Source organism: Rhipicephalus sanguineus, chromosome 3, assembly GCF_013339695.2.
Source record: "Rhipicephalus sanguineus isolate Rsan-2018 chromosome 3, BIME_Rsan_1.4, whole genome shotgun sequence".
Taxonomy (NCBI): domain Eukaryota; kingdom Metazoa; phylum Arthropoda; class Arachnida; order Ixodida; family Ixodidae; genus Rhipicephalus; species Rhipicephalus sanguineus.
Genome location: NC_051178.1, coordinates 207,962,568 through 207,974,685, shown reverse-complemented (window position 1 = coordinate 207,974,685; position 12,118 = coordinate 207,962,568).

The window sequence follows — 12,118 nt, the reverse complement described above, 5'->3', positions numbered from 1 at the left end:
ACACTGGCCCAACGCGAGGCCGGTCACCCAGCCCGTATCCGGAAAACTAAGGGCAGCAACCGATGGAGGTGCGGTTGCTGTACGACGAAATACCGAAGATCCTCCGCCGCCGACGACAACGCCGCAACGACATCTAAAGAACACGCCGCAAGCCGAACGAAGCCCTGACGTCGAAACTTCACGGCCCGAAGAAGACCTGACGACACAACGACGAAGCAGCGGGACAAACCGACGTAGCCGTGATCCGACGCCGCGACCAAATCGAAACGGTAGGCGACGAACGAGTGACCTCGACGTTCTCATCGACGGCCACAACGTCACCGCTCTCGTCGATACTGGAGCCGACTATTCTGTCATCAGTGGACCGTTCGCGACGAAGCTGAAGAAAGTCAAGACCGCCTGGGAAGGCCCCGAAATCCGCACAGCGGGAGGTCACCTAGTAACGCCGGCAGGAATCTGCACAGCGAGGGTCTCCATCAACAACCGGATTTATCCCGCAAGCTTCGTAGTCCTTCAGCATTGCTCCCGAGATGTCATCCTTGGTATGGACTTCTTAGGCCTTCATGGTGCAGTCATCGACCTCAGATCGAAGTCGATAACACTATCTGCAGAAAAAGCATTACCGCGGTACACGCCGCCAGGGAAGCATGCCTTGAATGTGCTGGAAGACCAAGTCACCATTCTCCCTCGCTCCAGCGTCATCATTTCCGTCGGCTCTCAGAAAGTAGCAGACCTGGAAGGCGTCATTGAAGGCGACCAGCACCAGTTGATTAACCGCGAGATTTGCGTCGCAAGAGGAATAGCAGAGTTGCGGGGAGGCAAAGCAACAGTGATGCTCACAAATTTTAGCAACGAGTATAAGCACGTAAACAAAGGCACGACAGTCGCCTACATCGAAGAAATCACGGCTACGTCGATGGCTTTCGCCATCGCCGATTCTTCCGAGCCAACACCGACGAACCAAGCTTCTCAACCAGTTTTCGACGTTAATCCTAGCCTTCCGAAGCATAAACAAGAACAGCTCAAAACCCTGCTCTTGAAATACAGGGACTGCTTTTCGTCATCGTCAAGAATCCGCCAGACCCCAGTCGCAAAACATCGCATCATAACAGAGGAAAATGCCAGGCCACTCCGGCAGAGCCCGTACAGAGTTTCAACGCGAGAACGCGAATCCATAAAGAAACAAGTCGACGAAATGCTACGCGACGACATCATCCAGCCGTCGAAGAGTCCATGGGCGTCACCCGTGGTGTTAGTGAAGAAGAAAGACGGAACCCTACGCTTCTGCGTCGATTATCGCCGCCTGAACAAAATCACGAAGAAGGACGTCTACCCTCTCCCACGGTTAGACGACACCCTGGATCGACTCTACAACGCGAGGTACTTTTCGTCGATGGACCTCAAGACCGGCTATTGGCAAATCGAAGTCGACGAGAGAGAACGAGAGAAGACTGCCTTTATAACACCAGACGGCCTCTTCGAGTTCAAGGTTATGCCCTTTGGTCTTTGCTCGGCACCTGCGACGTTCCAGCGCGTTATGGACACCGTGCTGGCTGGATTGAAGTGGCAGACTTGCCTTGTGTACTTGGACGACGTCATTGTGTTTGCCTCAAGCTTCGACGAACACCTCCGGCGCCTTGACACTGTACTACAAGCAATCAAGACTTCTGGCCTCACCTTGAAGCCTGAAAAGTGCCGCTTTGCATACGAGGAGCTGCTGTTTTTGGGTCACGTGATCAGCAAGGGTGGTGTTCGCCCAGACCCGCGGAAAACAGCTGTCATCGCTGCCTTCCCGCCCCCCACCGACACGAAAGCCGTGCGCCGTTTTCTCGGCTTGTGCGCCTACTACAGGCGCTTTGTCAAGGAATTTTCACGAATCGCCGAACCGCTAACTCACCTCACGAAGACCGACGTGCCATTCAAGTGGGAAACGACGCAAATCGAAGCATTTGAAGAACTGAAACGACGCCTTCAGATGCCTCCGATACTAGCACATTTCGACGAATACGCTGATACGGAAATCCACACCGACGCAAGCAGCGTAGGACTCGGCGTCGTCCTTGTGCAGAAGACTGACGGGCAGGAAAGGGTCATCAGTTATGCTAGCCGGTCGCTATCAAAGGCAGAAACGAACTATTCCACAACAGAAAAGGAGTGCCTAGCGATCATCTGGGCTACATCCAAGTTTCGCCCCTACCTCTACGGCAGCCCCTTCAAAGTTGTGAGCGACCACCACGCATTGTGTTGGCTAGCTAACTTGAAGGACCCTTCAGGTCGCCTCGCACGGTGGAGCCTACGACTTCAAGAATTCGACATTACCGTCGTTTACAAGTCCGGAAGGAAACACTCCGACGCTGACTGCCTGTCTCGCGCCCCCGTCGACCCACCGCCGCAGGACGACAAGGAGGACGACTCCTTCTTGGGAATCATAAGTGCCGACGACTTCGCCGAACGACAGCGAACGGATCCAGAACTCAGGGGCCTTGTGGAATACCTCGAGGGCAGGACCACCGTTCCGAAGGTATTCACGCGGGGACTGGCGTCATTTTTCTTGCGCAACGGTGTTCTCCTAAAGAAGAACTTCTCACCGCTTCGAGCCGATTGCCTTCTCGTGGTACCCTCGACATTGCGGCCAGAGGTCCTCCAGGCTCTGCATGACGACCCGACGGCTGGACACCTGGGTGTTTCTCGCACGCTAGCAAGAATACAGGAGAAGTACTACTGGCCGCGCCTTTCCGCCGACGTCACTCGTTACGTGAAGACCTGCCGGGACTGTCAGCGACGCAAGACACCGCCCACTAGGCCAGCCGGACTTCTGCAGCCTATCGAGCCACCTCGACGGCCGTTCCAGCAAATCGGGATGGACTTACTGGGGCCATTCCCGACGTCCAATACCGGAAACAAATGGATCGTCGTAGCTACAGACTACCTCACCCGCTACGCCGAGACGAGGGCCCTGCCTAGAGGCAGTGCCGCCGAGGTAGCGAAGTTCTTCGTTGAGAACATCGTCCTGCGTCATGGCGCCCCAGAAGTTCTCATCACCGACAGAGGTACGGCGTTTACTGCTGACCTAACTCAGGCAATACTGAGATACAGCCAAACAAGCCACCGCCGGACCACAGCGTACCACCCACAGACAAATGGCCTGACCGAGCGGCTAAACAAGACCATCGCCGACATGTTGGCCATGTATGTCGACGTCGAACACAAGACGTGGGATGCCATCCTTCCGTATGTGACCTTCGCATACAACACGGCCGTCCAAGAAACGACGCAGATGACGCCGTACAAGTTGGTCTACGGAAGGAGCCCGGCGACGCCGCTCGACGCCATGCTACTCAACATCACCGACGAAGAAAACCTCGATGCCGCCGCTTACTTACAACGTGCCGAAGAAGCTCGACAGCTCGCCCGCCTGTGCATCAAGACCCAGCAGCACACCGACAGCCGTCGCTACAATCTTCGACGACGCTTCGCGGAATACCAGCCCGGCGACCGTGTTTGGGTCTGGACGCCGATACGCCGACGTGGGCTTAGCGAAAAACTTCCTTCGGCGATACTTCGGGCCATACAAGGTTCTTCGACGCCTCGGCGCTCTTTACTACGAGGTGATCCCGGACGGCATTGCGAACTCCCAGCGACGCCGCGCACGACCTGAAGTCGTCCATGTCGTGCGCCTTAAGCCGTTTTTTGCGCGTTAGCGAACCTAGGGACTCTATTTTCTTCCTTTGTTATTGTAATTTATTTTTGTATGCACTTGTTTTTTTTTTCTCTCTTCTATGTTCTTTCACAAGCATCGGGACGATGCTTTTTCAGAGGGGGGCAATGCCACGCCCACTTCTTGTCTTGTTTTGATGTATTCGGGTTTGACCGGCAGGGACGGTTATCAACGCTCGACGCTGTCCGCGAAGCATTGTTCGAGAAGCTTCACGTCTATAGTAGATCGTTCTGTTAAGATTGCGCCCCGCACGCGAATGTTCCAGCTTTGTCTAGAGATAACGCCGCCACCAGCGATATTGCTGGAAAGTTCGATACCGCCTGTATAAAAGCCGACGCGATTGACCGCTTGTCAGTTGATCGACGGACGACGCCCTGTTCGCCGCTATCATTGTACAGCGTGTATTGCTGTAGCTCTAGTTCTCATTTTCCGGCCACAAGTTCGGCCAAATAAACAGTTTCATCCTGCAAACGCCGACTGCCGTCTTCGTCGACGTCACGACCACGTGACAATATTCTACCTTTAGTGAAGGTAGGATATACCGGGATATACTATCGGATGGATGGATGGATGCTATGAGCGTCCCCTTTATAACGGGGCGGTGACAAGTGTGCCACCAGGCTCGAAAATAAATAAATAAATAACAACCTTTACTCTTTTTTTTCTTAGCGTTGGCCTAGTGTCTTTACTTCAATTAAAACTATTTTACTCCAGAAGAAAAAAAAAACTTAAGTTTTCAGCTCCGTTCTGTGCCCTTTACGGCAGAATGTCCTTATTTTTTTTTCCCAATATTTATTTTTGTCTTTTCTCTCTAGTTTTCTGCCACCAATACTCTAACCGTCTCTTACTTATTTCGATCGCGGGTGTGTTCAGCTTTCCATTGTCTCTAAGACCCAAGGCGTCATGTAGGCTCGTGCCCAAACGTACACCTGGGTGGATGTCACCACATTCAATCAGAACATGCTCCGCCGTTTCCTGATCTTCCCCGCAGCACGTGCATTGTTGTTCTTCTTTACTGAATCTCGCTTTATAACTACCCGTTCTAAGGCAACCCGATCTCGCTTCTAACAGTAAAGCGCTTCCCACTGAATTGTCGTAAAATGCCTCCCTCCTTATTTCATTTTTGCCCTTTCGGTAGTTACTCAAAGCCGGTTTTTTCTCCGTAGCTGCCATCCAGTAAATCCTCTCCGCCTCTCTGACTTTTCGCTTAACGCTTTTTGTTGACATACTGCTTACACTACCAGCCGTATATTTACTAGTGAGCCTCCTAGTTCTTTTTCCCCACTGTGTGTCCACGCTCTTCCTATTGGCCTCGAGGCCCACCACTGGAAACGCCGGCGCCACCGTCTGCGTGACGTGCTTGGCAGGATCACGTGGTCTCAGCGGCCGCGTCGGCTGCTTGTGGCGCACTGCCGCGTGCTTTGAAAACGAGTTTCAAGTCCCACATGCGCTGCGGTCTGTTCAAATTCGGAAGTTTTATCTCATTTTCTACTCAATTGAAACCATTGTAATAAAGTGGCTGCCTCCGAAGGCGACGAACATGGGGCTCTACCGCTCGGTGTCGCAGTGCCGCGCTTACGCAAAGGAGCCCAGTGTCAGCCTGCACCGGTAACCGCGGGACAAGAAACAGCGTGAAGCATGGGTTGTAAAGCTAAGAACCGGCAAGTAGCCATCCGCTACGAGTCTTGCGTGCAACAAGCACTTCCGCGAGTGCATGACAGCGCGCACTGAGACGATGGCTCGCGCGCGCTTCCCGCCGGCAAATGATGCTTATCTGCCACCTGATGCAAAAGGCGCTACATTTTACCACGTGCGATGCCATCTCAGAACCCTCCAATGCGACCTCTTGATCGTCGGCCCCGTGCTCAGCGTCCACAAAATCGGCTGCAGATGCGCAAGTCATTGTTTAGATACGATGAATTAAAAAACGCACAGGGTCCCTTATGCATTCGTTAAAAATGACTAGAAGGCGAAAGCCATCTTCTTGTAACTCGATGTACTGATTCTCCCGCGCCCCCCTCCAAAAGCGTTCTGCACCTAACGCGGTTTTGCACGGCCTCCGTGACCGATCACGGAGGCAATGCAAAGCGACCATGACGTGTGAATACGTCATCATGTGACGTCACAATATGTGACGTCATAATGATGCTACATATTTTGGCGATCTGTGACGTCATGATGACGTCATATGGCGACACCATCACGTGACGATTATTTTTTGCATCACTAGTGTTGACGCCACCGACGCGGGACGCCGACGGGCAACCTTCCCATTTGATGAGGCATGCATTGCTTCATAAGCTACACAAATTTTGCATTGCCTCCGTGATCGGCCCACCGGCCAACCCCATGTATTTTCTTGGAACCTCATTTATTTACGTGGGAAAGATGCCACCCTGCTGGCGTTAGACACGACACTGCTGCCAAAATTGCTGGGGTACACGCCAAATAATTACTATCCTGTTTTGCGGCTGCTGGTTGCTGCAATACCTTCTATTTTATTCACCGCTATTTCAAGTTCATGTGGGTGCCAGAACAAGTCCGGCAAACGTTACTGTATTTTCTTTCTTTTCCTTGGCGTCGCATGCTACTACATGCCGCCAGCGATCTCGAAGTGGTGAAGCTTTGGTCTATGAATTTGTTGGTGACAGAGAGCGGCAGGTTCACTGGAATGCAAACGAAACGATAAAGGAGCATTAAAGAAAAGGCGTCGCATTTGCTCACGTTTTGCGTGAGCACCAAACGAAACGAATGCGCTGAATAAAGAAACAGAAGCAGCGGCATTTGCCCGCTGAGAAGACCGATGAATACACAGTGCGAGACAACTTGTCAAATGACATTGAAACGTACCCGAATTTAGACCGAAAAAAAAAAAAAAAACACTGAATCGTCGGGACGGCAGATCACAAAGTTGCCATGCGCAACGAAGCAGCAGTTGTAAGGAAATTGTTTTTGAACTGCTCTGATAGCGTCCGCGCAACAGTAGTTGTTTGTTTACTCACAAATTCTCATATTTTGCGGCCTAAAGTTCACAGCGCGGTGCCAAAACGCGCTCGTAGCAAGAGCGAAACCATCAGTACGAACATGCATGCAGACGATCATACATGCATGCAGAGGCACCGTCAGTCGTCGCGAACCCGTGCGATCGCTGGCTTGAGGCTTCTTTCTGTTATGCTCCGTTTGGTTATACAGGCAGTCTACTCCAACGAGATATTTCACATAGTTTGCACTCAGCGAGTGACTACCTTTCACGCCCCCCCAAGAAGCCGGTTCAGGGGTCTTCAACGCTGTGACAGCGTGAAGCGGGTGCTCGGTTTTCTGCAAAGAGACAGCGACTGCAGACCATCTTGTGCTTTCAGTTCGTCGAAAATGATTATTTTGACAGTAAAGAACACAGTTCCCAGGTGAAAATTTCCTGCTGGTTTTCTGCTGGTTTGTGCTGGTTTCTGGTGGAACCAGCAGGACAGCTGCTGGTTTCCTGCTGGTTGTACTGGTTCCAGCAGGATGCTTACTGGTCCTCTGCTGGTTCCAGCAGGGTGCTTGCTGGTTTTATGCTGGTCCCAGCAGGCATCCTGCTGACTGTACTGGTTCCAGCAGGGTGCCTACTGGTTTTGTGTACTGGTTCCAGCAAGATACTGGTTTTCTCCTAGGATGCTGCTGGAACCACCAAGTAACCTGCTGGTTTTCAGTTGGCTTGAACTGGTTCTAGCAATGCACATGAATCGGTGTGAATTAACAGCTGCAAATCGCCTTTCAAGCATCGTTTTCAGCTAGAAATCGCTCTGGCTTGGAATTTTCCATTCCAATCTGGCTGGAAATAAGAACCATTCCTAGCTTGAAATGGCATTTTCAGAGTCGGAAAGTCATGTTTGCAGCTGCAAATTTTTCCAGTTTCAGTTGGGAAATAATGTGCTAGCAGGAAATTTTCCTCTCTTGAAGTACAAAAACAACTCCAGCTGCATTACAGTGCGCTATAAACAAGTACGTACATAGCATGGTGTGCATGCATTCATAAGATCATAATCTTCGTCACACTGTACATAGTGCACATTTTACAACAGAGATCTAAAGTACCCCGTACGGCTGGGTTACAAAAAATATCGCCGAAAAAAAAACGCACTTTTATTCAACCTTTCCTGTAGATGTGCGTCCGACCGACACGGCTCATCTTGCTAATGTAAACGTCCAACTAAAGTTTGGTCATACTGAACCGTTGCGCAAACAGGTGTTCACGGCATAGCGGTTACTTCCCTGCGAAAAGGAGCTTCTTGTTATGAACATTCGCCATTCTCAACCACGATCGGACAGCAGCGAACTGAAGCGAACACCGCCGTAAAGAACGCGGCATTGCTAAGTGAAGTCATTTTTGTTGACATCTCAGTAGCATTAGTCTCGTATCTTTTCTTGATGTTTTCCGACGCTATTGCTAATTAGTGACCAACTTTATAATATAAATACTACATTGTGAAAAAGTTGTATTTTTTATTTACGTGTAACAGCATTATAATGGTGGCCAATACACCGTGTAAATTATAATGACATCGCGTAGCGCCGTAGCTTCGTACACCACATGACGGCTAGTCGTGATGCCTTCTTTGCATGTGTGTGTGCGCTAGTGCAGCGAAGTAGCGAGTTTACTAGCGGAACCTGTGCGGCATTAATTAACATGTAATAGTTTTTGTTCAGTTTCATCTGTGGAAAGTGTAACGAGTCAATAGCAGCATATCCGAGTGGTTTTTGGTGCTGTACTATGCGGCGTCTTGACAGTGCCGATCGAGGGACACCGATTTCCTCAGCTCTCATTTTCTTCCATTTGTCGGTAAGTGTTGCACTTATATATTTCAAATATGTAGCGAGCGTTTGTCCCGAACGCTTCTGTGCTTTATTAAGCGCGGTGTCATTGCACCTTGGTGTAGTACGCGATGTATATATATGCGCGAAGCACACATACCGGTTTGTGTAAGGAGTCTTTGTCGTGCAACAAAAAGAATTAACATTGTTGCGCATATGGACGAAAACAACGAAGACCAGTGATCGTGCTTCCCGCTCCGGGTTAGAAAGGGAAAATACGAGGTGAAAATCTCTAACGAGCCGGCCGCTCCTGAGCTCACCTTCACGACGTAATAAACGGCCCCTTCTAGCTTTAACGGCCTCTTGCAAGCGTAACACTATGTTTAAATCTACTTTGTTGAGTGAATTAATGGCTATGCAAAAGTTTGATGTCTGCAGTCGTGATCTGCATAGGCAATCAAACTTTTATTTTGTTACAGATTGCCTGCGCGTCACTGGGGTGCCTTCAACAACGCAAACACCACTGCTGTGGATCAAGGCCTCCTGCGGATCTCTGTCCAAAAAGATTCAAATGTCAATCGCAAACTGAAGCCGGCAAAGTGAACTATTTCTAGTGTATACAAAGATTTTTCAAATGAAATATATTACTTCAAATAGACCTTTTCGTGTTATACGTGTTCTTAATGGGATTTTGAAAAAGCTACATCAATGGAACTACAAGCTTTTGAGGGGAACCAACTGCGCTGGAACCAGCAGCTACTGGTTCCGTGGCCTGCTGGTTCCATCACCCACTGGTTCCATCGCCTGCTGGTTCCATCGCCTGCTGGTTCCATCACCTACTGGTTCCAGTAGCTGCTGGGAATGTGCTAATAAACCATCACTACTGGAACCAGTAGCGAACCAGCAGGAAATTTTCACCTGGGTTCATTTCGAAAGTACTTGCAGAAATGCCCTGGAGGTCTTCCGCGAGGTGTTTTTGTAGAGCGCCGACAGCAAAACCTATGGGGAGCGCGCCGGCGGTATCCTGCCTAGCACGCAATCGAGGCGCGTCCGATAGAGGGCGACTCCGTAACTCCTCGAGGCCAATACAAATAACGGAACACCTCGGTCCCTTCGTCGCAGCGGCCCCCCACGCAAGTGCGGCCGGCGCATGTACTATGACGACGAGCTGCGTATGTAGAGTCCGTAACGGCGTTGCGTACCTGAGAACTATAGTGAACTATACTGAGAACGCAGCGTTAAAGCGTTCCTGTGTGACAGCGTGCAAATGACACTAGCGGCGAAGTGCACTTCGTCAAAGTGCACTTAAGTTGCCCCGTGTGACAGGGGTATTAGAACCACTACAGAACCACGGTGTAAGAAGCATAATTTATTTTTCTGACACCATGCCGTGGAGGCAGCTGTGGCGTTCGCCGCACTAGAACAGGTTAAGTTAGGTTAGGTTAGGAAAAACAAAAGGAAAACCATGCGTCCGCCTCGTCGCGCTCGGTCCCTTGAGTTACTGTATATGCTACCTACAGTATCGGTCCCTAGAGTCACTAGAAAAATTTCCGGTGACTCTATCAGATGGATGGATGGATGCTATGAGCGTCCCCTTTATAACGGGTCGGTGACATGTCTGCCACCAGGCTCGAACAAAAAAATAAAAAAGCCTTCCTTGTTTCATGTTGGCCTAATACCTTATCTACATTGACTAAATCTATGTTATTATACCAAAAATATAAATTCACGGTCCATCTCTTTGCCTCTTAAGGCAGAATGACCTTATTTCTCCCCACGGTCCCCACGTCGCAGCGTCCCTCACGAAACTGCGGCCAACGCATGTGAACATTGGACAGATTTAGTTGAGCGTCCGCAACAACGTACGCACGCAGCCTGCCATAGGAAATGGCTGGCAGGCTGCGTCCGTACGTTGTTGCGGACGCCCAACTAAATATGTCTATTATCTGGACGCGCTCTCCGTCGTGGCGGGCGGAGAGTGTCGACACCTTATTTTTCTTACACCGTGGTTTGGCGAAACTGCTCTCCCGTTTCCTGTTCGAAAGGACTCCTTTATTTCCTTGAGCTGTCCGGGCTGCAGTGACAGGCCACAATGCCGAAAGCCTTCTGCGCTGTTTCTCCCTGCCCGTCGAAGGCGGGATCAGGCGTATCGCTGCATGCGTTTCCCCGCGACGAACCTCGGCGGCAAGAGTGGATCGATTTCGTGCGCGCTTGTGGACGTCAGGACTGGTCCCCCGTGCAGAACAGTCGCGTTAGTGGGCTCCATTTCCAGGCGTATTGCTTTATGCAGACACCGGACTTGGCGCTCATGGTATTCCGACACGACCTCGTGTATTGCTCATGTCTGATGCTGTACCAAGCATTCGTCACGTCCGCAGATGCCTCGCAACGAGGACGATGACGGCGACGACATCGCGCAGCACGTGGGGCAAGCGTGGGAATGTGAGCAGACGACGCGAACCGCGCGGAAGTGCGTCACAGTTCTGTGTGCTGATGTGCTCGAGCGCTGCGCCCGCTAGGTGGTGATAGTTGCACCCGGAGGCTCGTCGTTCTTGAAACCGAAAATGAGACTGGTCAGTAATGAGGAGCCTGTAATTATTTATCTGTCGCGCGCTGCAGCAAACGATGTGCCGTGTTATGACTAACAGGCCCCCAGCAACACACTGCATCAAAAAAAAAAAAAAAAAAAGAAAAGAAACGCGAGGCCAAAATTTTTGTGTAAGTACCCCTTTAAACTTGGTATGTCGAGTCTCTGGCTTCCTCAGAAGACAATACACTTCATTTTTACCGTTTAGAGGAACTACGTAGGGCTCAGTAGACGCCGTCAAAATCTATGGCTTCACGGCGACTGCTGCGGGTTCAAGCTGGCGTCGCCACCCGCATTTTCATCTTGCACGTTTTCTCGCTTACCAAGCGCCTTCTCGCAGCAAGCTTGGTGTGATTGGTATCGTGAAAGAGTAATTTACGAATACAAAGAAAAATGGTTTTCTCTCAAATCCTGGCCGTCCAGAGGGCCGCGCGAGGGCAGTCAGGTTTAACGTGATGGTCCCCGAGTGGGCCTAGCTGGGTGACGTCGAGATTACGCTCACTCTTTAGTGTCCCTTTAAAACAAACAAACAAAAAAGTATGTCAGCTTCGCACTAGTAGTGCAAAGCCTGAAGGAAGTGCGCAGCTGGGTGGCCTTGCTTCTCTTTCATTTTAACAACGAAGCTTTTTAAGCTGGCCGTTTCGGTGCGGCCTATCACAAAGCTATCGTCATGAACGGGTATGTGCCACAGAAATTGGGCAAATCCCACTACTCACCACTGGTTCACTAAGAGAGTGAAAGATAGACAAACACAGAAAGAGAGAAAAAAATAGATCAAGAGATAAATGAAGAGGGAGAGAAAGGAAGAAATAAAGGGAAGAGAAATAAAGATAAGAAGAGCAAGAAATAGAAACAGATACAAAATACATTACAAGAAAGAAATAGAACAACAAAAAATAATGAGAAATGGAGAAGGCCACCCAGCTGCGCTCTTCCTTCAGGCTCGGCACGACTAGTGCCAGGCTGTCACACTAGAGAACGGGAAAGGCAACGGCGGCTGCGAGAAGAGCCCGAAGCGATGT